This window comes from Anabrus simplex, chromosome 6, assembly GCF_040414725.1.
Source record: "Anabrus simplex isolate iqAnaSimp1 chromosome 6, ASM4041472v1, whole genome shotgun sequence".
Lineage (NCBI taxonomy): Eukaryota > Metazoa > Arthropoda > Insecta > Orthoptera > Tettigoniidae > Anabrus > Anabrus simplex.
In genome coordinates this window covers 253611068-253634739 of record NC_090270.1, presented here as the reverse complement: position 1 = coordinate 253634739, position 23672 = coordinate 253611068, and the positions used below count along the sequence as shown (strand labels likewise).

General features: G+C 39.4%; 1 long non-coding RNA gene across 1 annotated transcript in view; it reads right to left on the bottom strand.

The window, feature by feature from the left end:
• LOC136875707 (uncharacterized) overlaps positions 1–23672 on the bottom strand; it is a 193642-nt gene that overhangs the window by 114995 nt on the left and 54975 nt on the right. The window contains exon 2 of the long non-coding RNA XR_010860504.2: positions 12196–12397. This is a non-coding gene — a long non-coding RNA (uncharacterized lncRNA). The remainder of the gene's footprint in view (positions 1–12195; positions 12398–23672) is intronic.

Below are 23672 nucleotides of genomic sequence, written 5' to 3'. Positions count from 1 at the left end.
AATACAAAGAATCTCTGTTTGTTCTTTCGCGTTCTAAGCCCAAAAATCCATGATTCAATGTTTTTCCGCGTTGCGGAAAAAATGTACGACAGCGAAATTTTTACTCCTAGGCCTGCTTACATTAGTAGAGCTATTCATTTATGAGAAACCTACTCTTAAGACTTCTGGCCCATCTTTGGTATTTGTACATGTGTCTTTCCTTCTGGTGTAAGATTAATTTTCTCCTTTAGTTGTATTAGACGAAATAAATTGTGTCCATAGCAATTTGCTATTTCTAACTCGTTACTCTAAAGTTAATATTATAACTGGGAGGATCTAAATGATTTAAACAATTATATATGGGTAATGTATTATAAGTGAAGCACTCATGATAGGAATTAAAACCCAGAAAAACACTACACCGTAATACCTGAAGGTGGATCTTTCATGATCGGTTGTAGTACACAATTCTGCTTCACAGGAACGTTTGACGGTTTGCCTATACAATCGGGCGTTTGACAATTTTATACTTCTGGTCTCCATACTCGGTCGTGCAGGGCTCCAGTTTAAAACGTTCGAGGATGTGTGCACACAGTAAACTACAAGCTTGTTGTTATTAAAGTACAGTAATGTTCCATGAAATGCGCCATACCATCCTTCCCACCCATAATCAGAATGATTTCACCTGTAAATAGTGAAACAGTGGCGTCCGCAGTTTTGTGCTGTGCAGTAAGAAATACAGATTTCTTCCCGCATTAGGGGAAAAAATTCCCTCTGCATTTTGACTTTCCTAACAACAATATAACGGTGACTCTACGACGGAAAGATCAAGTGTGCAGGTGGCTTCGGCCGACAATCCATCACCAATGATGAGCAATTTCGTCCATTGATCCATCGGAATTCATTCCTGTATCTGTGGCTGTTTATTGTATGTCCTCTGCGGAAGCCCATCCGTAGTAAGTGGCGTAGCGGATATTAATACCTTTCTCATGACAACACAGTTGCACGTCGGTCTCTACTGATTTCATTCTCGTCAAACGTGAAGCTTATGTGCTTCCAAATTCCACCTATTCACCCGAGTAAGCCCCTCAGCAAATTTCGTCTCTTTCCACGTGTGAAAACACACCTTGACAAAAACCCGTGGCGCAACAGCCCATTCATAGTGTCAGTAGATTTACTTCTAGCACCTTTGCACTTGAGTGAAACAAAACAAAACAAAACAAAACAAAACAAAACAAAACAAAACAAAACAAAACAAAACAAAACAAAACAAAACAAAACAAAACAAAACAAAACAAAACAAAACAAAACAAAACAAAACAAAACAAAACAAAACAAAACAAAACAAAACAAAACAAAACAAAACAAAACAAAACAAAACAAAACAAAACAAAACAAAACAAAACAAAACAAAACAAAACAAAACAAAACAAAACAAAACAAAACAAAACAAAACAAAACAAAACAAAACAAAACAAAACAAAACAAAACAAAACAAAACAAAACAAAACAAAACAAAACAAAACAAAACAAAACAAAACAAAACAAAACAAAACAAAACAAAACAAAACAAAACAAAACAAAACAAAACAAAACAAAACAAAACAAAACAAAACAAAACAAAACAAAACAAAACAAAACAAAACAAAACAAAACAAAACAAAACAAAACAAAACAAAACAAAACAAAACAAAACAAAACAAAACAAAACAAAACAAAACAAAACAAAACAAAACAAAACAAAACAAAACAAAACAAAACAAAACAAAACAAAACAAAACAAAACAAAACAAAACAAAACAAAACAAAACAAAACAAAACAAAACAAAACAAAACAAAACAAAACAAAACAAAACAAAACAAAACAAAACAAAACAAAACAAAACAAAACAAAACCAAACCAAACCAAACCAAACCAAACCAAACCAAACCAAACCAAACCAAACCAAACCAAACCAAACCAAACCAAACCAAACCAAACCAAACCAAACCAAACCAAACCAAACCAAACCAAACCAAACCAAACCAAACCAAACCAAACCAAACCAAACCAAACCAAACCAAACCAAACCAAACCAAACCAAACCAAACCAAACCAAACCAAACCAAACCAAACCAAACCAAACCAAACCAAACCAAACCAAACCAAACCAAACCAAACCAAACCAAACCAAACCAAACCAAACCAAACCAAACCAAACCAAACCAAACCAAACCAAACCAAACCAAACCAAACCAAACCAAACCAAACCAAACCAAACCAAACCAAACCAAACCAAACCAAACCAAACCAAACCAAACCAAACCAAACCAAACCAAACCAAACCAAACCAAACCAAACCAAACCAAACCAAACCAAACCAAACCAAACCAAACCAAACCAAACCAAACCAAACCAAACCAAACCAAACCAAACCAAACCAAACCAAACCAAACCAAACCAAACCAAACCAAACCAAACCAAACCAAACCAAAATTGTTTATGAAATATTCGTTAGATTGTTCTCATTGCAATTAGGTTGTTTATTACTACATGAAACATTATTATTAAACCTAATAAGAATTTGTACGCATTTCACAAATTAAATCATTTTTGTCCTAGTGTTGCTTATTCAAGAATAAACATTATAATATTTAAATTAATATGATGATTTTTAAAAATTAATGCTGTAAAAATTTAAAAATTGTATGTGGTTAAGTGTAAGAGAGGGCCAAGAACCTTAACTTCGCCATTTTGTAAATAAATAAATAAATAAATAAATAAATTAATAAATAAATAAATAAATAAATAAACATCTGTACTAACCTTCAGTGGTTAAGTCATTGCTTATTTTATTTTCTCTTATTTTCTTCTGCCGCAATTTATTTTAAATGCAAAATATTGCCGGTAGGTTGTCACTGTTGTAACGGCCATAGGGTTCTGAGGGTTTCGTAGATTTACTTATTAAATTGTTTTCGCTCCTTCAGCTAACCTCCGACTGAGCGTGCGAGTTAACACAGCATCATTTTATAACAGAGTATGGTTTTAAATTCTTTTTTTTTTTTGCAACAGCTAGCCTCCTCTTTTATCTGACAATTAAGACATTAAACATAATCCTAAGTTAAATACTCTCGGCGATATACGCGTTCTACTCAAACACTAAAAGCGTCTTAAAATTTTTATTTCCTTGTACGCGTTGATCGAGGAACGCAAGTTTACGTTAAAAGCTGATCTTACCTGTGCGATCCACTTTTTGTTTAACGAGGATGACCTTTGTATTAGATGCAGTATTTTTTAGAAAATCTCCAGTGTGCTAGTTGTATTTGTGATAATCTAATCGTAATGATATTGTTACAGACAACCAGGAGCAGTGTTGCCAACCCATAAATCTTTTCTCCGCTAAATTTTCGTTAAAAATCCGCTAAATTCCGCTAAATTTCGAACTGAAGCAAAATAGCATATACCAGCTGTTTTAATAAAAGAGATTAACTGAACACTCACCAGTTTCAGAACAGGAGTTCATCATATTCTCTTCCCCACACTATATGCTGTGAAGCAGATGTGCTGGGTTTAGATTCTGTGGTTTCATATGAAGCCACATGGTACTATTTTTTTCCTCAAAGTATATGCTGGCAGTTCAGAGCAGCGAAGCACATACGGAAATTTTCAAATTTATTTCGAATGTTATTTTCACTTTCATTACTGTTTTCATTGTTTTTGATAAGTACAGAAAGAAATAATGTCAAACAATTTCGCATTTATATTGCACTGTCAATAGACACACCGTTCGTATTTCGGAACACTGGGGAGCTCCACCAACTAGTCTTTTAAAGTTTAATTATTTAACCACTCTTTAAGAAATACCTGACTACTTTTTAACCTATTCTTTCGACATATTGACGTACCAGAAAAACCTGATGTCAAAAGAAACACGATACGATACTACCCGGGGACACATGTACAGTGACGATTGTAACAAAGTCTGACTGAGGCTGTGGGCCTGAGCTGATCTAGTCTAGTATGCAGCATAAGTTCAATACAACGCGAATAAGTAGATTATTATGCCGTACTAAGTTCTATATTACTTTTTCTCCTGGTGATGAAAGGTGGTATTGTTACCGCTGAAAATCGCTAAAAGAAGTTTGAAAATCTGTCAAAAAATCCGCTGTCCGCTAAATGGAAAATTTATTCCCTCTTACCTCTTTCACTGCTTGATAGTCAAATAATTTTTATTAATTACTGAAGTAATTAAGAATATTAGAAATAATTATGTTAAATGTTAAATAAATCCCTGAAAAGCTGAAATGTATGGATTTTGAAAGCCTGTCCTCGAAAGGAAAAATGTTATAGGCAAATCCTTCTCTCGAAATGTATCTACATTCTTCAAGACATTGCTAAATCTTTCTACTGTTCTTACTGCTACAATAAGTAAGAATATTTGACTCTTTTCGTGCCCCATAGTGAATACAACTCTAAAAAGGTAGAGAATCTAAGACATTAAGAATAATACTTTTGTATTTTAGCGTCCTACTAACTAATTTTTCGGTTTTTGGAGACGCCGAGGTGCCGGAAGTTTGTTCCATTAGAGCTCAGTAACGTGCCAGTAAATCTACCAACACGAGGCTAACGTATTTGAGCCTCTTCAAATACCACCAGACTGAGTCGGTATCCAATCCGTCAACTTAAGCTCAGAAGGCCAGCGTTCTGCCTGAGCTAAGAAGCTAAAGACATTTAATTCACCAATAATAAATACATATTTCGTTCGGAAAGTCATCTGAGGATTAACTGAACATCATGACGCATGTAAACCCTTTAATATTAACTAAATAAGTTAGAACTGACTGCCCAGTTTGAAGAGATAAAATATAGTTACTCCGTTTACAAGTCTGATCTAAAACGAAGTTCCTGAACTTCTTAATTTAGTAGGACGTTTGCTAGTTGAGGAATTACTATTGTGAAGGATGACGTGAGGTAATAGATGTTAGACACTTTTGACACTTCCAGTTGGAATGAAATCCTTAATTGTCTCACAATTTAGTATAAGCAAATACTGGAGTTAAATTTTACTCTGTGGCAGTGGCGGCTCGTGGATATCAGCAGTGGGGGGCGCACCTTAGTTTCATAATTGCACAATTATCTCAAGTTCTTCAAACCATGTTATCAAGATACACACTTCGAACACTATACGGTGCAATGCATATGCAATTATTTTGATTATGATTATTATTATTATTATTATTATTATTATTATTATTATTATTATTATTATTATTATTATTATTATATGCCTTTACTGGCAGGACCTAGTGTTTACAGTGCACTATGTCTTCTGGTATGGGCTAGAGCAATTTTGTTACTTTCATTGATCTGTCTCTGTCTTATCCTTGGCTTTGACTATATGAAAGTGACTGAGGTATGAGCGATGCTAGTAATTCCATTCCTTATGCAGCCAATCCCTGCTATGAATGGTGTGAAAATGTTGCTCATAGGGTCGGTTGGTGCGTGCATTTCAGTGGGCTTGGCAGACTGATATGTAACAGCAACTTCTGACTCAGTGAGGAAAGCAACGGGAAACTACCTCACTCCTCATTTCCCTAGTATGCCTCTTCAGTGATGCGTAGGCCATCTATGACAGCTGATGGCAGAGCTGTTGAGGATCCAACCAGCCTTAGGGCTAAAGACTGAACATACATCCCCCTGTGGGTGGGGGCGGTAGAATAACACACACGGTATCCCCTTTCTGTCGTAAGAGGCGACTAAAAGGGGCCCCAAGGGCTCTGAACTTTGGAGCGTGGGTTGGCGACCACGGGGTCCTCAGCTGAGTCCTGGCATTGCTTCCACTTACTTGTGCCAGGCTCCTCACTTTCATCTATCCTGTCTGAACTCTCTTGGTAAACTCTTGTTCTTTTCCTACCCCGACGCTATTAGGTTTGCGAGGGCTAGGGAGTCTTTCATTTTCACGCCCTTCGTGGCCCTTGTCTTTCTTTGACCGATATCTTCATTTTTCGAAGTGTCGGATCCCTTCCATTTTTCCCTCTGATTAGTGTTATATAGAGGATGGTTGCCTAGTCGTACTTCCTCTTAAAACAATAATCACCACCACCACTGAACATACATACACATACATTATTATTATTATTATTATTATTATTATTATTATTATTGAATAATAATTATATAATATAATACATAATAATAATTATAATTATAATAATAATTATTATTCAATAATAATAATAATAATAATAATAATAATAATAATAATAATAATATTTGCCTGTTCTTGTCCACGATCGAGTTATGTTTACGAATTAGTTTCACTGTAGTGATCACTTAAATAAGACACGACATTGACTTCACCAAGCATTTCAAAGTCCATGGTACTATTGATATCACCCCTGTGGTGACCCATTTATCTCCTTTCCTAGAACGGGAGAATAGCAGGCAAGGAAAGCAGTAAAAGGTTTCTGAGATATCACTTCCACATATCCGCGAGTTCTTATTATATACGTCAGGAGAATTAATTTGTCTTTGGAAAGCCCTATTTTCATTTTTCTTGGTCTCCGGTTTTTTCAACAAGAAGTCTGGTGTCGGCATAAAACACTCCTTCAGTTCGACTTTCTTATCGATAGAAAGAGAAGGAAACGTTAGTACTTTAATATGTTCGACGGTAATCATACCGTACGAAGTGCAAACATAACACTACGCCTACATATAAATCACAACCTTTCTCCTAATTTCACCTTGTCATAGTCACCTCACGAGATCATTCATCAACACGAAGTTAAACATCGCACTCTCCAGTGAGTATCGCCAACATGAGTCAAGTGCGACGAGACGGTAGTTACAGTCGTTACTCGTTTCGTTAGTTAATAATCCTAAAAATTACAAGACTATTTTAAATATATACCGGCACATTTAACTCAGGTAAGTGCCTCAGTAAAATAGTCCCTAGTTTTAGGAGAGAAATGGCATAAACTGACCACTATTAAATAGAAATCAGATCACCAGTGTTTCGGGTAAGTTGGCTGCAACAATTGGCCGCGGCAGAAACGCGCCGGAATCTCCGTAGAACAGCACATCTCTACTGCGCCTCTGATTGGCTCCCTCAAGGCCAGTCAAGCGAGACTCGGAGTATTTGGTCCGCTATGAGAGAGCGCCCTCCTGCGCGGGGCCAGCAGCGCATCGTGCCGCAGTACAGTACCACTCGCGCCCTTGATAATAATCTTATAGTACGTAAAATATTTCCCTTGTTAACATTTAAGATTAAAATTCCCGAATTTAATGGAACCCCGTGGGGGGCGCGCGCCTTAGCGCCTCCCAAACGAGCCGCCACTGCTCTGTGGTGTCTTCAGATCAGTTGCTACTCTTCTACTTCGGCCTAAGAAATCAGATGGGAGTTCTGTTTATTAGACAGCTCAAGTATGCACTATTTAATCAGTGTTCGAGTAAATTACCTCAAAAACACTGCCTTGAAGACTGTCGCAACTTATTCCAGGCTTTCATCTTATGATATTCACTCATTTGAAAAAAAAATTTAAAAAATGCGCGATCTGAAGGATCCATCACAGGGGCACCTAAGATCGGTTCAGGCATAGGGAACTGTAGCATAAAGAAGACTCAAAATATTGATAACCCTGACAGCCTCTAAAATGTTGTGTTCAGGGTATGATCCCGACTGCTTTAACACAGCTAGGACAGTACTAGTGTATGAGAATGATAACGTCAACGACCCACCTAACCGGAAAATTATTATTGCTTTCCCCCCTCGGTGATTTGTATCTCCTCTATCCTTACAAGGATTATTGAAAGGGTCCTTGATAATCGGCTTCGTCAGCATGTTAGCTTTAATCAATTTCTGAGAGCTTTCACAAACTTGCCTGGAATTATCTCCTTTTCACTTCTAAAGTCCTTTAACATTCTGCCACCCTTGTTGTTTTATTGGATGTACATAAAGCCTTAAGATAACATAGGCTGCAACCAGCTGCAGAACACCGCACTCTCTTTGGATGTACCCAAAATACTTTCAGACGTCCTACTAGTGTTACAAATTGGAAACACAACATGTGTAGAAACACACGGGAGAAAGACCAATCCTATCGCTATATCTTGTGAAGTAATGCAAGCATATTCTCTCTCTCTAGCACTTTATAACCTCTGTACGGATCATGTCCTTGAAGATTATTCCGGGTCAGAACTTGCCGAAGAGTACGAATATTCACTGGTTCCTGGAATGCCTAATTTATCCGTTCTTGGTTTTGCAGATGACACATCAACATTTCATGAAATCGGGCTGAAAATTAACCTTGCCAAGTCAAAGTACATGTCATTTTCTGATTTACGACTCGCTGAAATTGAATGCCAAGGAAGAATTACTAAACAATTCGGTACCTTGATTTAACATTCCACAATGGAAATCTTTTTGATGCTAAGCACCTTATGAATGATCTTAAAACAAGGATATTTTTACATCTCCTCTTCTGCAGATTTACCAAACCAAACATTTAATGTTATAATATGTTTTTCCAAATTTAATATACCGTTTCCAAACACTCCTACAAATGAGATCCAATTCGTTTCCTAAACGATGCTGGTACTCTTCTTAGTGCTCTTAAGGAGGTTTTATAGCTGACAACGGAAATACCAGACAGAATGATATACATATATACCAGGTGGCCCTTCAGCACCGTACTCTCTGCTTACAAGTGTCCCACATGCACTAGTGATGAATGAGATGCCTAATCGCTGGTTCACAAAGGAGCACTACAACGAGCTGCATTTCAGATGTGAAACATGCACGTTCTGTTCTGTAACAAGGTGCATTTGTAAACATGCCAAAGATGCAGAAAACACATTTTAATAACTCCTAAATTTATACATGTGCAGACATTCCATTCTACCAGAAAGTTGCTTGTCTGTGGTATGTACGTTAAACAATCCATTACCGGGCGAGTTGGCCGTGCGCGTAGAGGCGCGCGGCTGTGAGCTTGCATCCGGGAGATAGTAGGTCCGAATCCCACTATCGGCAGCCCTGAAGATGGTTTTCCGTGGTTTCCCATTTTCACACCAGGTAAATGCTGGGGCTGTACCTTAATTAAGGCCACGGCCGCTTCCTTCCAACTCCTAGGCCTTTCCTATCCCATCGTCGCCATAAGACCTATCTGTGTCGGTGCGACGTAAACCCCCTAGCAAAAAAAAATCCATTAGCTCTTATTGCAACTCTGTTCGGTAAAGTACTTTTGTAGAAGGCAGGCGGTTATTCGGAAACTCCTGCGCAAACCGCCTCCATTTCGACCAGATTCTGCATAGATTAACATTACGTCTGTGCATTCGTTGTTGTTGAACACACACCCATTGTCGATATGTTGACAGCAACTCTAGTGCTACTATATCAAATACCAGCCTACTAGCGAGCGTTGAAAATGAGGTTTACTAAAGCAAGGGGGCGCGTTTGACAGGTAGCGCTGAGGAATATGCATCGAGCGGCCACCTGGTTATTATCTCTTTAAACAGTTCGAACTCCGTTTTTTACACCTTGTTGAGACTCGGCTCTATTTATAGGCGAAGGTCTCCATTTTAAGTTTGATCCTCAGTGAACTGATCTAACTTCTAATTCGGTTCACTTTATGGTGGCTGTTCCCAATACAATCCGATACATTCAATCACTTCGTTGAGGGTGGCTCATTATTCTCTAACATTGTGATAAAGGAGGAATCCGTGACTTTACTTGGAGAATTAGACATACATCCAGTACTTGGAAAAACTGTTCTTCTCTCGTTGAACCTTCAACATTTTATTTTCGTAGTAAGTTTAATTAACAAGATATTCTTGCAGCTGCTGTTCCTGAGGACTACGATGACTGTGGGTAGGTTTAGCAGGAGTGTCTGGTTCATCCATACTGATATTAATTTTAAGTTTTCCCACGCTTGACGGCGATATGTTTCCACGTTTACAAGATGCTAGTGCAGTGTATCGTAGTCTAATCCCAATTGCCTTCGTCTTTGTTGGGGGTAGGGTGGAGGAGTAGGGAATAATGTCGCCATTAGATACGAAAAAACAATTATAATATAATACCAACTGTCATCTTAGTATATAAACGGATATTTAATTATAATTCCTAACTTGAGATATAATGCCGGGTGTTTCTCAACTTTTTAATTTCAAGAGTCGTCAGGTGGCTGTTCTCTGGAATTTTTGTAATGTTTAGGTAGAGTCACCCCAAACAAAGAGCTCATCAAGTACGTCATGTGACATCCAGTATCAACAGATAACGTCGTTTGGGTTGTCAATGAAAGTAAAATGTTGTTTAAAGTGTAATTTTTATTTCCCCAGTCGATAGAGTAGTCTAAATTAGTCCATTGCGACATTCCGTTCAAGGATATTTATTGACGGTGACAGTACAACAAGATAAATAGTTAGCATTTCCAATAACGGCTTAGTGAGGCTGCTGTATGACAGTGGCGTGGAGACAACACGGCGCACTACAAGGCGTAGGAATAGATATTTTTGAACGGAATATTTTATCAGGTAGCCTGTACTTTCTATTTATACGAGGGGCGTTCAATATATAATGCAACACATTTTATTTATCAGGCAATTTCGGTTTAAACATTGAAATTTTATTTGGGATATCTTTGAATATTCTTGCTTTGTCTCGTAGAGTTTCATTAACTTCCGATAGGTGGCAGCGCTATAACTAGCCTTCAAAACGCTGTCTGCAACGAAGGTGCGGACCAAACAGGGAGCAGTTATTGAGTTTCTTTTGGCGGAAAATCAGGACATCACAGATATTCGCAGGCGCCTGCAGAATGTCTACGGAGACCTGGCCGTGGACAAAAGCACGGTGAGCCTTCTCCACGACAACGCAGGACTTCACGCATGTCTGCGCACCCGACAGGAACTCACAAAACTTCAGTGGACTGTTCTTCCTCATCCACGCTACATCCCGCATCTCGCACCTTCTGACTTCCATCTGTTGGCTTCGACATCGACCAGTCGAGTAGTATCATGCAGGCATACAGGCCCTCACATTATGATGATGTAAGGCTGTAGCATTGAACGGAGATTATGTTGAAAAATAGGATATTGCAGCAATAGGATTTGAGAAATAACATGGTGTATTTGAATCCTCAATGAAACCAACCTGCTTTTAGAAAAAGTGTGTTGCATGATATATTGACATCCCTTCGTAATTGTCCGGCATGCACTAATGATGAATGGGATATCTAATAACTAAGTACTGCCTGTAGAAAGGTTACGTCAAAATCGGAAGAAATGGCCGCTCGCTGCATTTTCCCTCAACGCTACCCGTCTAGTGCGCCCCCTGTTTTTAGCAAGCCTCATTTTCGAACACTCAGTAGTACGCTGGTATTTGGTACAGCAGCACTACAGTTCCTATCAGCATGTCGACAGTGGCTGGTGTGTTCAACAACGACGAATACACAGACACAATTTTAAACTGTGAAGAATCTGGTCGGAATGCAGCCGAAGCTCGCAGACGTTTTGCGCATGAGTTTCCGTATAGCTGCCTACGTTCTTGTATTTCGCCGAACAGAGTTACAATTGGATCGTTCAAGTCACATACAAACAACTCTTTGGTAGAGTAGAATGTTTGTACGTGTATAAATTAATGAGTTAAAACATTTTATTTTCCGCATCTCTGATGTATTTAAAAATGCACCCGTTACAGTACATGTGTAGTTAAATGATTGCTATTTGTTTCACAGTACATTGTAGTGCTCCTTTGTAAACAAGCGACCAGGCAACCCATTCATCACTAGTGCACGCGGAACACATATACGTTGAAAGTATGGGGCTGGAGGGCCAGCTGGTATATTGTACTAGACTAACTTGAAGCTGCTCTATCGACAGGGCACATAAAATTACATTCACAACATTTAGTTTGCAGTGAGAATCTAAACGACGTTTCCCGTTGACTCTGGGTGTCACATAACGTACCTTATGAGCAGTTTTTGTTTGGGCTGACTCTTCCTGCATATTACAAAAACGAAATTGAAAATATGCTTCAAAACTCCACAGAAAAGCATCTGATTACTCCTAGGTGAGAAAACCTGTATAAATAAAAATGATAATTTTTCAATTTCCAATGTTGGCAGCATCGTTGCCACACTACGAAATCATTTAATAGAATACCTTAGCTAAAACAGTCTGGAGACATGGCATGTAATGTTACAGTAATTTATCATAGAGGGACTGCCCAGTATGTCTGTACTCACCTCGGTGACGCCCTCACTTGTCCCTCCTCCACCAGGGTCCGCCACCTCCGATTCGTCCTCTTCCTCCTCTTCAGTGCTGCTGAAGAGTAGTGGCAGGTCTTCGGGGATGGGGAGGAATTTGAGCTTTTTAGGTCGAGTCTGAGGAAGTCCCGGACTGTCAGGGGACATGGTACCGCACTCGTCCCTCATCGCCGCCCACCGTCTGTAAAACACCACCAACTATCAAGTCCCCAAACTCTAATGAGTAGAGCCGGCATGTTTAGGAACTTAAAGCTGTGAAAATAGGCAAGTAAAAGAGCATGCAAAATAGGCACTAAGAATTTAAAAAGGATAATTTCAAGCATGTAATCTATTACATTGATTAATTTTTACGGTTCATGGTGTGGGCAACCATGGGCAACGGCTGAGTGGCCTAGTAAGTGATCCTGAGAGTCGGGATACCAGTTGCTACGGAACAGGAGTAGACATCTCGGATATCTTCTGTGTCATGGCCTTTCTTATACTCAGGTGTCTAGGACTATTCAGACCACCGGTGGTCCCTAAACCGATAGAGGAGAGGTCCTTACTGGGACTGTGTGTAAGTAGGGTAGCATCATGCTTCACAAAATTTAACGAGCTCAAGATGTTTTAAGCAAGTCTCAGACCTATGGGAGTAACGGAGTCCCACTCCCAGTTGACAGGCGAGGGACGCGTGGCGAACGAAATGGAATTCGATGGGAACCTATCAATATTAACGGGGTTTTGGAAGAAAGAAAGTAGAACTGTCTGAGTAAGCAAAGATAACGCATCTGGGCGTGTTAGGAGTTAACGATATTTGGTTAAGGGGCGATAACAAGGAAGAGATAGGAGATTATACAGTGTTCTTAACAAGTGTTAAAAAGGGAAGGGCAGAGTGTGGAGTAGGACTGTTTATTATGAATACTATTTCACGCAACGAGGAGCTGCCTGGCCGAGGCGGTAAAAGGCGTGCTCGGTTCGCCCGGAAGGACGTGGGTTCGAATCCCCGTCAGGAAGTCGTAAAATTCAAGAAACGAGATTTCTACTTCCGGAGGTGCATATCGCCCTGAAGTTCACTCAGCCTACACCAAAAATGAGTACCAGGTTAATTTCTGGGGGCAAAGGCGGCCGGGGGTAGAGCTAACCACTCCACCCCATTAAGTGCCGAGGTTACGGATAGTGGAAGCCTTTACCTTCCACCACTCCAAGATTGCTTTGCTTGATTGCACGCAATAGAGTATTTGTTAGGCACGTAAATGAGAAAATCATGTGGATTGATTTGGCAGTTGGAGGAAATAGCGCGAGAATTGTCTCGGTGTATTCATCATGTGAGAGTGCAGATGAGATTGAAGCTGACAGGTTTTATGAAGCATTGAGTGACATCGTAGTCAAGGTTAACAGCAATGATAGGATAGTGCTAATGGGCGATTTGAATGCGAGAGCTGGAAACAGAAGGTGGATAAAAGGTGATGGGTAAATGTGGGGATAATAAGGAAGCTAATAGGAATGGGAAGCGTATACTACTCTAGACTTCTGTGCTAGTATGGATTTCGCAGTTACGAATACCTTCTTCAAACATAAGCCTATTCACCGCTACTCATTGGAGTGTAGGGGTACCAGATCTATAATAGACTATATGATAACCGACTTTGAATTGAAGAAGAAGAACGCTGACTGGACCGGGTAAGAGATGACTCAGCCCCAGATACGCTATGGATCGTATACACTGTTCAATAGAATCCCGTTTCACTGTAAGATGGCAACAAATCAGATGCTGGAACACCAGGCCTCCTAGATTGCACATCTCCAGGAGACCTGTAATCCGGCAACTAACTAAATTCTTCTTCTTCTGCTTGTTATTATAAATCTATAGTCCTTGTATTGCTGGAGATGGAACAGATCTTTTCAGGTACACCCCTAATAGAGGTGAGTTGCGTGTACTTTCTTGAGCAAATAGCAGCCTTCCTTCAACCTTAAATTTCTGGCAATACCGGAAATCAAACCCGGGTCACCTAGCAAGTTGGTTGTGTGGTTAGGGTCGCCCAACTGTGGGTTCACATTCGGGAGATCGTGGGTTTTAACCACACTGTCGGCAGCCTCGAAGGTGGTTTCCCGTGGTTTCCCTTTGTTACGCCATGCAAATGCTGGGGCTGTACCTTAATTAAGGCTACGCCCGCTTTCTTCCCACTCCTAAGCCTTTCCTATCCCATCGTCGCCATAAGACCTGTCTGTGATGGTGTGACGTAAAATAAATTAAAAAAAGAAACCGGGCCTACAATGACGGTCACTAACAGTACTAACTATTACACTACGGAGGTCTACATTATTATTATTATTATTATTATTATTATTATTATTATTATTATTATTATTATTATTATTATTATTATTATTATAACCGAGTGGAGTGGCCGTGTGTGTTACGGTGCTACGCACACGAAACCAAGCTTTACATTCGTGAGACGAGTGGATTCGCACACCCCATCGTCGGCTGTACTGACAGTCAAATTGGGTTTCTGTGGTTTCCCATTTTCATTTCCAAGCAAATGCCGGGGCAGTTCCTATTCATAGGCCACAGCCGATTTCCTCTATCTCCGTACACAACGTCATTCATTTCATCTACATTAGCTTCTCAACGAGGTAGGCGTCAGGAAGAGCATCCAGCCGGAAAACATGCCATATAAATTCATATCAAGAAACGGGACTAGGGGAGGCCATATATGTATTATTATTATTATTATTATTATTATTATTATTATTATTATTATTATTATTATTATTATTATTATTATTTCTTTCGTAATACATTTACCCTCCAGGGTTGGTTTTTCCCTCGGACTCAGCGAGGGATCTCACCTCTACTGCCTCAAGGCCAGTGTCCTGGAGCGTGAGAATTTGGGTCGGGAGATACATCTGAGGATGAAGGACCAGTACCTCACCCAGGCGGCCTCACCTGCTATCATGAACAAGAGCTTTGCGGGGAATGGGAAGAATGGAAAGAATAGACAAGGAAGAGGGAAGGAGCGGCAGTGGCCTTAAGTTAGGTACCATCTCGACATTTGCCTGAATGAGAAGTGGGAAACCACGGAAAACCACTTTGAGGATGGCCGAGGTGGGAATCGAATCCTCTTCTATTCATTGACCTCCCGATGCTGAGTGGACCCCGTTCCAGCCCTCGTACAACTTTTCAAATTTCGTGGCAGAGACGGGAATCAAACCTGGGTCTCTGCGGATGGCAGATAATCACAATAATCACTACACCACAGAGGCGGAGATTATTATTATTATTATTATTATTATTATTATTATTATTATTATTATTATTATTATTATTATTATTATTATTATTATTATTATTATTATTATTAATTCTCTTTGCAACTAGAAATAATTTAAAAGAAGGTTCGCGATATTAAAATTCCTGGGTCCATTTTAAGAGCTATTGAAGTGGTTAAAGGGAGAAGTTAAAGTGGAGACGCCGGGGAGGAGTTAAAGGAGAGACAAAGGTTTTCAAGTAGCAAATTAAAACTGTCTGTCTTTGTCGTAGTTGTTGGGCACGACCGCCAGAATGCGCTGGGATATGCGCGATGCCGCTGCTATACCATCAGCAGCTGTTGAAATTGAAGTTTAGACTGCTGTAGATATTCTGGCTAATATTCTTTATTGCACTGTGATACGTGTATTCAGCAGAGTTCATGCAATTTTAGGACAGCACAAAAGCAGCGTAAAGACTTCTCTCTCGTAATGTTTGAGTTGGCTTGCTTGGTTTGCAACGCTCACATTAGGAATGAAATCATAGTGAACAGTCATAAATTAGGGAACTTTTTAACGAGCAAAAAAGAGATTAAAATATCGTTTAATTTTGTATGCATTATTTTGGTTTACTTATTTGATTATTCTTCCAGTGTTAGCGATTTAACGTCTCAGTAACATACTGAAGATTTCCGTGGACGCAAAGATGGGAAAGGGATAGCCAAAGGATAGCGGCCGTGACCTTAATTAAGGTATAGCCCCAGCATTTGCACGGTGCGAAAATGGAAAACCACGGAAAACCCACCATCTCCCGAATGTAAGCTCACAGACAACTTGCTCGGTCTCAATAGTTATCATACATTGTGGGTCAACTATAGGGTCTTTTCATGTAATTTTTTTACTAAGTAATCAGAAAATGAATTTGTCTAACATATACAATTTATATATCAGTGTCTATATAAATATTTGTAATTTCTTTCTTCTTTCAGTAAAAACAAGAAACAAAACATCACACATGCAAGCCCATAAATTGTGCAAGAACGTTTATTTGATTTAAACGCAGTATTTATGTTTGTTTAATAATCTGAAAATTCATTTGTTCATATCAAGTCGGTATACTTATTTCAAGTGTAATCCTTTGTATTTTCTCTAAATCAAGTTTGCTGCATGTAAACATAGCAAATAATGTAAATCAAAATCAACTTATTCAGGTGAATTTTTTTTTTAATAACAACTTTTTATTGATACAAATACATGCTTACAAGTTTTACAGTTGGTAGGTTTACATGTCTCCTGGTCTACAGTAAGTCCGTTCCACTTCCACTACCACTTGTCAGTTCTGGAACATTCTTACATTGCTATGACATTAATTGATGACCATTAACGACCTTTTCTTGGGTAAAAAAAAGAATAGTTCTTGTGCCTAATCCTTCGGCGCAGTTGGTACACATACAGAATACAACACCAATAATGACATAGATGACAGTACAAATTTAACAAACAATGTCTTAGTAGAAATATAGAGAGTAAAAAAAGTAAAAGGTCTCTTTTTACTTTGGTAACTTGGCACTATTGAAGTTTGTTAGAAAGCATTATTATGTAAGCGTTAGGATGAAAATAAATACAAATAATAAAATAAAATAGCAACACACTCTTTTTGGCTTTACCGAGCTGAAACAGTAGCACAAGTTTCGGAGAATTACAACAGACATTAAAAATAAATAAGTTTCTTAATTATTGATGTTGTTTTCAGTAGAGAAGTCTTCCATGATTGAGTACAATAACGGACTATATTCCCCCACATATTTAGCTTTTGGTGACGATAAAACTTGACCAATACCATCTTGAATATCTGGACACAAACTATTGTGTCGAGAGTTCCAAGTTCCAGGAGTTTTTAATACTGTATGCACGTACACTGCAAGCACTAACACGAGCACAGATGTAAAATGAGCTGAAGTTGTCCCAAAGGTGGGGCGGACAAGCCATTCCGGTGGTACTTCAAAATGTTGGGATCGAGCAGTCCGTTTGATGATGTACGTCACATATCGCCAAGCTTGCGTAACACGGGCACAATCATGCAGATGGTGGAGAAGAGTGTCTTCTCCTCTGCGACACACGGTACATAGTGAACTTTCTGCCATACGAATATTATACAGTTTACTATTTGTCGGCACAATATCATGAACAACTATATACCACTTTGCTTGAAGTTCAAGAGGAAGAACCCGATGCGTAATATTCCTCCAGATGCGATTCCAGTTGCATACCAAAATAGACTGCTGAATCCTGGGAGCTACATATTGGCTACGCTGCAGAAACATATAGATGCTTCTCGAGGTCACGTTATTGTTCATAAAAGTTTGTGGTAGATAGCTCATTTCATATTTCAAATATCGCGCATGAGGGGCGAATTTATCTACATCATGGAAAGGGGGAGGGTTAGGCAACTGCTGTAAACTGCACCACTGTTGGAGAAAATTTTGAGAATACGGATGACCTTCACCAATAAGGAATTTTATGTGCCGATTGAGGAATAAGGCTGTCAGATGGTTCTGAATATTCTTGAGTCCTAATCCACCAGTAGATCTTGACAGAGTTAAAGTATCACGATTCACCCTTAGGATTGAACCTTGCCATATGTACCATCCTACAGCAGACATTATCTTAATACCGGATACCCGAGGCAGAGGTAGGATTTGACCCATGTAACCCAGTTTACTGATTATGTATGTATTGATGTACTGAATTCTTTGCAGTAATGATAAATTCCTGTATTTTTCTCGCTGTAACAGTCCGCGTATCACATTCACTGTTTTGCCCCAGTTACGCTGGATCATTTGGTGAATACTGTTAAAACAACTAAGGCCTAGGATTTTTACCTCGTTCTGAACTGTTGCCCAGTTTAACAAAGGTTTATCACGTATATGGCTTGCTCCTAGTTTTAACAAACACGATTTATGAACGTTCAGCTGTGCACCAGATATATTGCAGTAGTCACTGATAGTTTTTTGGAGATCTTGTGCGTTTGTTCTGCGGTCCGCAATGATAGTGACATCATCAGCAAAGGCAAGTATTTCCATATTATCTCGGTCGCGTAAACATGCTAAATTACTCAATAGTGGTTCAAGAGATAGCACAAATAATAACATAGATAACGGACATCCTTGTTGTACGCCTGTTTTTATGTTAATTGCCTTAGTAAAAAACCCATTAAATTGGACCTTCGTAGAACCTCCCTGAAGAACATGTTGTAGTATACCAATAAAGCGGTTGTCTAGTCCCATTGCACGTAGAACAGCAATTAAATAGGTATGATTCACTCTGTCAAACGCGTGATCGAAATCTAAAGATATTAGTTGTTTACACTGTCTTCTGACCCTACAATCACTGATAATGTCTCTTATTGCACATACTGAGTGTATAATGCTCCTACCGGGAGCTCCGCACGATTGGTGTGCCCCTAAAGCATCGGACATAAGGAAGGTCAGTCGCTGTTTAAGACATCGGGTGAGTAACATGTAATCGAAATTCAGCAGAGTAATTGGTCTGTAATCATCTATACTCTTAGGATTAGGTTTTTTTGGTACCAGGACAATCAATCCCTCTTTTAGGCGACTTATATTTGGTCTTGAATATAACACATCATTTAAAGCTAGCGTAAGGTCTTCCTTGATAACTGGCCAAAATGTCAGGTAGAATTCTCGTCCAAGGCCATCTAATCCAGGGGATTTGTTAGGCAGACTGCGCTGTATGGCTTCATAAATGTCTTCCTCCCGCAATTCTTCAATAAGATAGTCTTGTTGCACATGTGTCAGTCTTCCTCGAACAGAATCAAAAAAGGCGCTGTTGCTGTCAAGAAGAACATCATTCGTTTGTTCATACAATTGTGTAAAGAAATGCTCAATTGTGTTCTTAATGATATTGACATCCCCAGAAGACTCACCACTTGACGATGCCAGTTTAGAAATATATTTTCGTTTGCCTCGTTTACTCTCACGAATGAGATGGTACAATGATGACATTTCATCGGTAGTATTCCGATGATCTCGTGCTCGTATTTTAAGTCCTTCAATCATTTCTCTGTGTAGTTTGAGAAGAAGTGCTCTGGTTTTCTTGATACGAAGATATGTTAATGGGTTCCTGGGATCTTCCCTATAAAGCTGACGTAAACACTTGTAAAAGAATTCGGATTTTTGATTGAGCTATCGAGTATACTGAGCACTAAACCGTTTCAGGAATTTGATTACATTGGGCTTTGCATAGGATAACCACCACTCAAGTCCCGTTGTATAACGTGAATGATGTTTTCTCCATAGTTGCCACTGCACAGAAAACAGTTCCTGCAGTTCTTCACTGTTGAGAATATTTGCATTTAGTTTCCATACACCCCTTCCCCGAGCTACTCCCAGCTCTGATTGCTTTAATTTACATATATATGCTGCATGGTCCGAAAATTCGACGGGGCACACATCCGCATTCCCAACATGGTCTTGCAGACTTTGACTGACATATATTCGGTCTAATCTCGATGCTCCTTTCGCGCAAAAATATGTATAGCCGGGGTCGGATGATGCTTGTAATTCCCAGGTGTCTATCAGTTTGAGCCCTTTCACTAAAGTTGACAAGGCTATACAATTCTGAAAACTCCCGCTCTGATCTTTAGCATTGATAACTGCATTAAAATCCCCGCCAATAACCATGCGATCTCTATGATTTTTAATTAGATGTATGATATCACTTGTATAGAATTCATTTCGTTCGGCTCTCACCTGAGAACCAGAAGGTGCATAAATATTTACAATTAGAAGTCCTTTTATGTTGAAACTGATACCACGAGAACTGGGAAGAAAAACGGGAGCTGTATGGGGAATTGTATCTTTTATATATATAGCTGTACCTCTTTTGGTCTCGTTGATATTTACTATTCTTTCATACCCAAATATATGAAGTAAATCATCTGTAGCAACCTCCTGTAACAATGCTATATCAACATCTTGGTCACGAATTAATTTCTTAAGAAGCTGCTGCTTGCTGTCTATCTGAATACAGTTAATGTTTAAGGTCATTATAGTGTACGTCAATAGCATGAGGAATGTAACATTCATCTGGATACCAAACTGAACTGTCGAGCCCTTGGATCTGACAGACATTGCCAAACTACCGTCTCTCACCTATCCTCCCTCCTTGTCTTCGAGGATCCTTTGGGCTGATATAAGGTTGTACTGACTTATGGACGCCATCTTTGGTGGTCGGGGTAGTTTTTAGCTTTTTAACGTTTTTCTCTGGCGGAACAATCTGACTTGAGGGAACTTCGCTAATGTCGTTAAGCAGTGAATGAGGCGAGGGTTCAAGGTCATCTGACCACAGCTGTTTAGGAGTCTCACTATGACCTGTCAAATTTTCGGTGGTGTTACTATCATCAGTATCGAGTTCCATATCTTCCTTCGGAGGACTGCTAGTGTTGGGGTAACTAGAACTATTTAACTTGTCTGCCAACAAACTGGTTACGTCAAAGTCTGTATTTACGAGGTCAGAATTAATAAGTTCGTTTCCTGTCGTAAGTTCAGGGACATTTGTGTTATGGTGGGGTGAGTGTTCTTCAACTTGAATGTGATCCGTAGATTGTCCCAGTCCTACAGTTCCGACATGAGCTGGTTGTGTGTCTGTTTCTGGTCCGTGCACATCGACTGAGTTGCCTTGTCCATATGTTAGAAGGTTATTTGGAAGGGAATGTATCTCTGCTTCCGTTGTGGTAACTTGAACTTCGTGTAGTGTATCTTGTTTATGTCCCCGGCTGGTCTGGTCTTGTTGTGACTCAAGACCGATAACCTGTCGTGAGTCCAGCTTGTCGCTCCTGCCTGTGTTTACAAACGTGTCGCTCGCGAGAGATGGGGCAGTGGAGTGCCCTGCAACTACTTGACTCATAAGCCTACTACCTGTTTCACCTGTCGAAGTTGCTCCTCGCCTTACCGGGCAATCTTGTCGGAGATGGTCACTACCACGACAATAATAGCATGTTTTTGGTTGTCCTTCATAAAGTACCTGAGCTCGATATCCGTCGATTTTCACTATTGTCGGGATAGCACTTTGTAATTCGATACGCATAGCTCTAATGCCACTAAATACATTAAATGTGTATGTAGAAGACCATTTTTCATTACGTATGTCCCTAACTTTCCCATATTGACTGAAATAAGTTGCCACGCGTTCATTGGCCATTTCAATAGGAAGATTCATTATCCGTACTAGTTTCGTGTCCACATCAGCACATGTGATAATTACCTCCGAAAGTGAACCATTGAATTTCTTTACCTGAGATTTTCCTGCTGTTGAAGTGAGAATGCGCTCCATCAGAAGTTTGCTGGTTAATTTTATGTACACTGCTGTTTCCAAATTGTCCAATTGTATTGCTTCCACTTGGTCAACATTTAATTTTAAAACTGTTTCAATCCACTCATGAATTTCTGCCGGTCCGGGTTTGTTTAGTTTATCAGGAAATGCACATTTTAAGGTATTCTTCCTAATATTTAAGCTTGCCATTGTCTTGCACTTTGTACTAATACCACTCGAAACACTCTACCTCACAGTACACAACAGAACAGCGCGTTCGATGTTTACGCTTGCACGTCTCACAGCGAACTGATGAATGAATGTCAAAATTATGTACGATATGTAATGAAATCTATCTCTCTATATCAAATAACATGTCCTGACTGACTGACTGACTGACTGACTGACTGACTGACTGACTGATTCATCATCGCCGAGCCAAAACTACTGGAGGTAGAGAAATGAAATTTTGAAAAATTAAAAAAGTGGGTGAATTTAAAAATGAGTATCTCATTCTTCTATCGCTTTTCCCACACCTGTGGGGTCGCGGGTACGAACTGTATCCCAAATGTGGGTTTGTCCCTGTTTTACGGCTGAATGCCCTTCCCGACGCCAACCGGATGTGTAGGGATGTAATTACTATTGCGTGTTCATGTTGTGGTTGGTAAAGTGGTGTGTTGAGTGAATATGAAGAGGAAGGTGTTGGGACAAACACGAACAACCTATTCCCGAGCCAGAAGAATTAATCACACGCGATTTAATTCCCCGACTCAGCCCGGAATCGAACCCAGAACTCTGTGAACCAAACTCAGCCATGAGTGGGGCAGTTTTCAAAATGAGTATATCTACAGGATATCTCATGAACTTAACATGTTACAGACGTGAAAATTGGTATTTGGAATCTCCTTTAAAAATATAGAAACATATACTTTTTGTTTTCGGAAAATCAACTTAACCTGGAGATCGGAAATAAGTGAAGAAGGGGTTGAATTCTCTTTTTGAGGACACTTATATCTCAAAAACTAAGATGTTACAGACATAAAAATTGGTATTTGGAATCTCCTTAAGAAATAAAGAATCCCTTTCTTTATTCGACTTAAAAGAGGACTGTTTCTCACACGTAGAGTTACATGTCGCATGTTCCAGATTTAGCTCCACCAGTAGCTTGGTCACCTTAGCTCAGAAAAGCAATGCCACAAACGTGGATTACAAAGATGTTCTGGAGTAAATGAAATGAAATTTTTCAGCAAGTTTTTTTTTACTTTAGGGATTTTCAGATAATGTCTTAGTGCAGTACTGAGGAACAATTAATTTTTACCAACTTACGAAATCCTCGCGGGCGAAGCCGTAGGTAACAGCTACTAATTATACAGTATAAGGAGGTAAACTTTGTTTGTATGTAATGGCTAGTCTCAGGAACTACTGGACCGATTCCAAAAGTTTTTTTACTAATGTAAATATACATTATCTCCGAAGGAAATGGACTGTATTTTATTTTCAAAACAATTCCAGGGGGCGGGTGACGGGGAGAGATATACAAATAATAGGCTAATATAGGCGAAATATCGAATTTGTCGTACAAGGAGGAGATAAGGCTCATTTGATGTCCCTTGGCGCAATGAACACAATTCGGTAAGCCGTACGGGCCCGAAAACCATGTTTTAAGGCCCTAAAACCAACCGTTATGGAGATATTGGTACCACACTACCCCTGCTCTAGGAATCGGATAAAGAAATAAACTGCAGTAACCATGGCAACGTCAGCTCCAGGATTCTAGAGCAGGGAGATTATGCATTGTACGTTGGGCATAGCTGCCAGCCAAAATTGGTACACATATGACTTACTATCTGGAAAAAATATACTGTTGTGTAAGGCACTCATAGGACTTCTTTGGG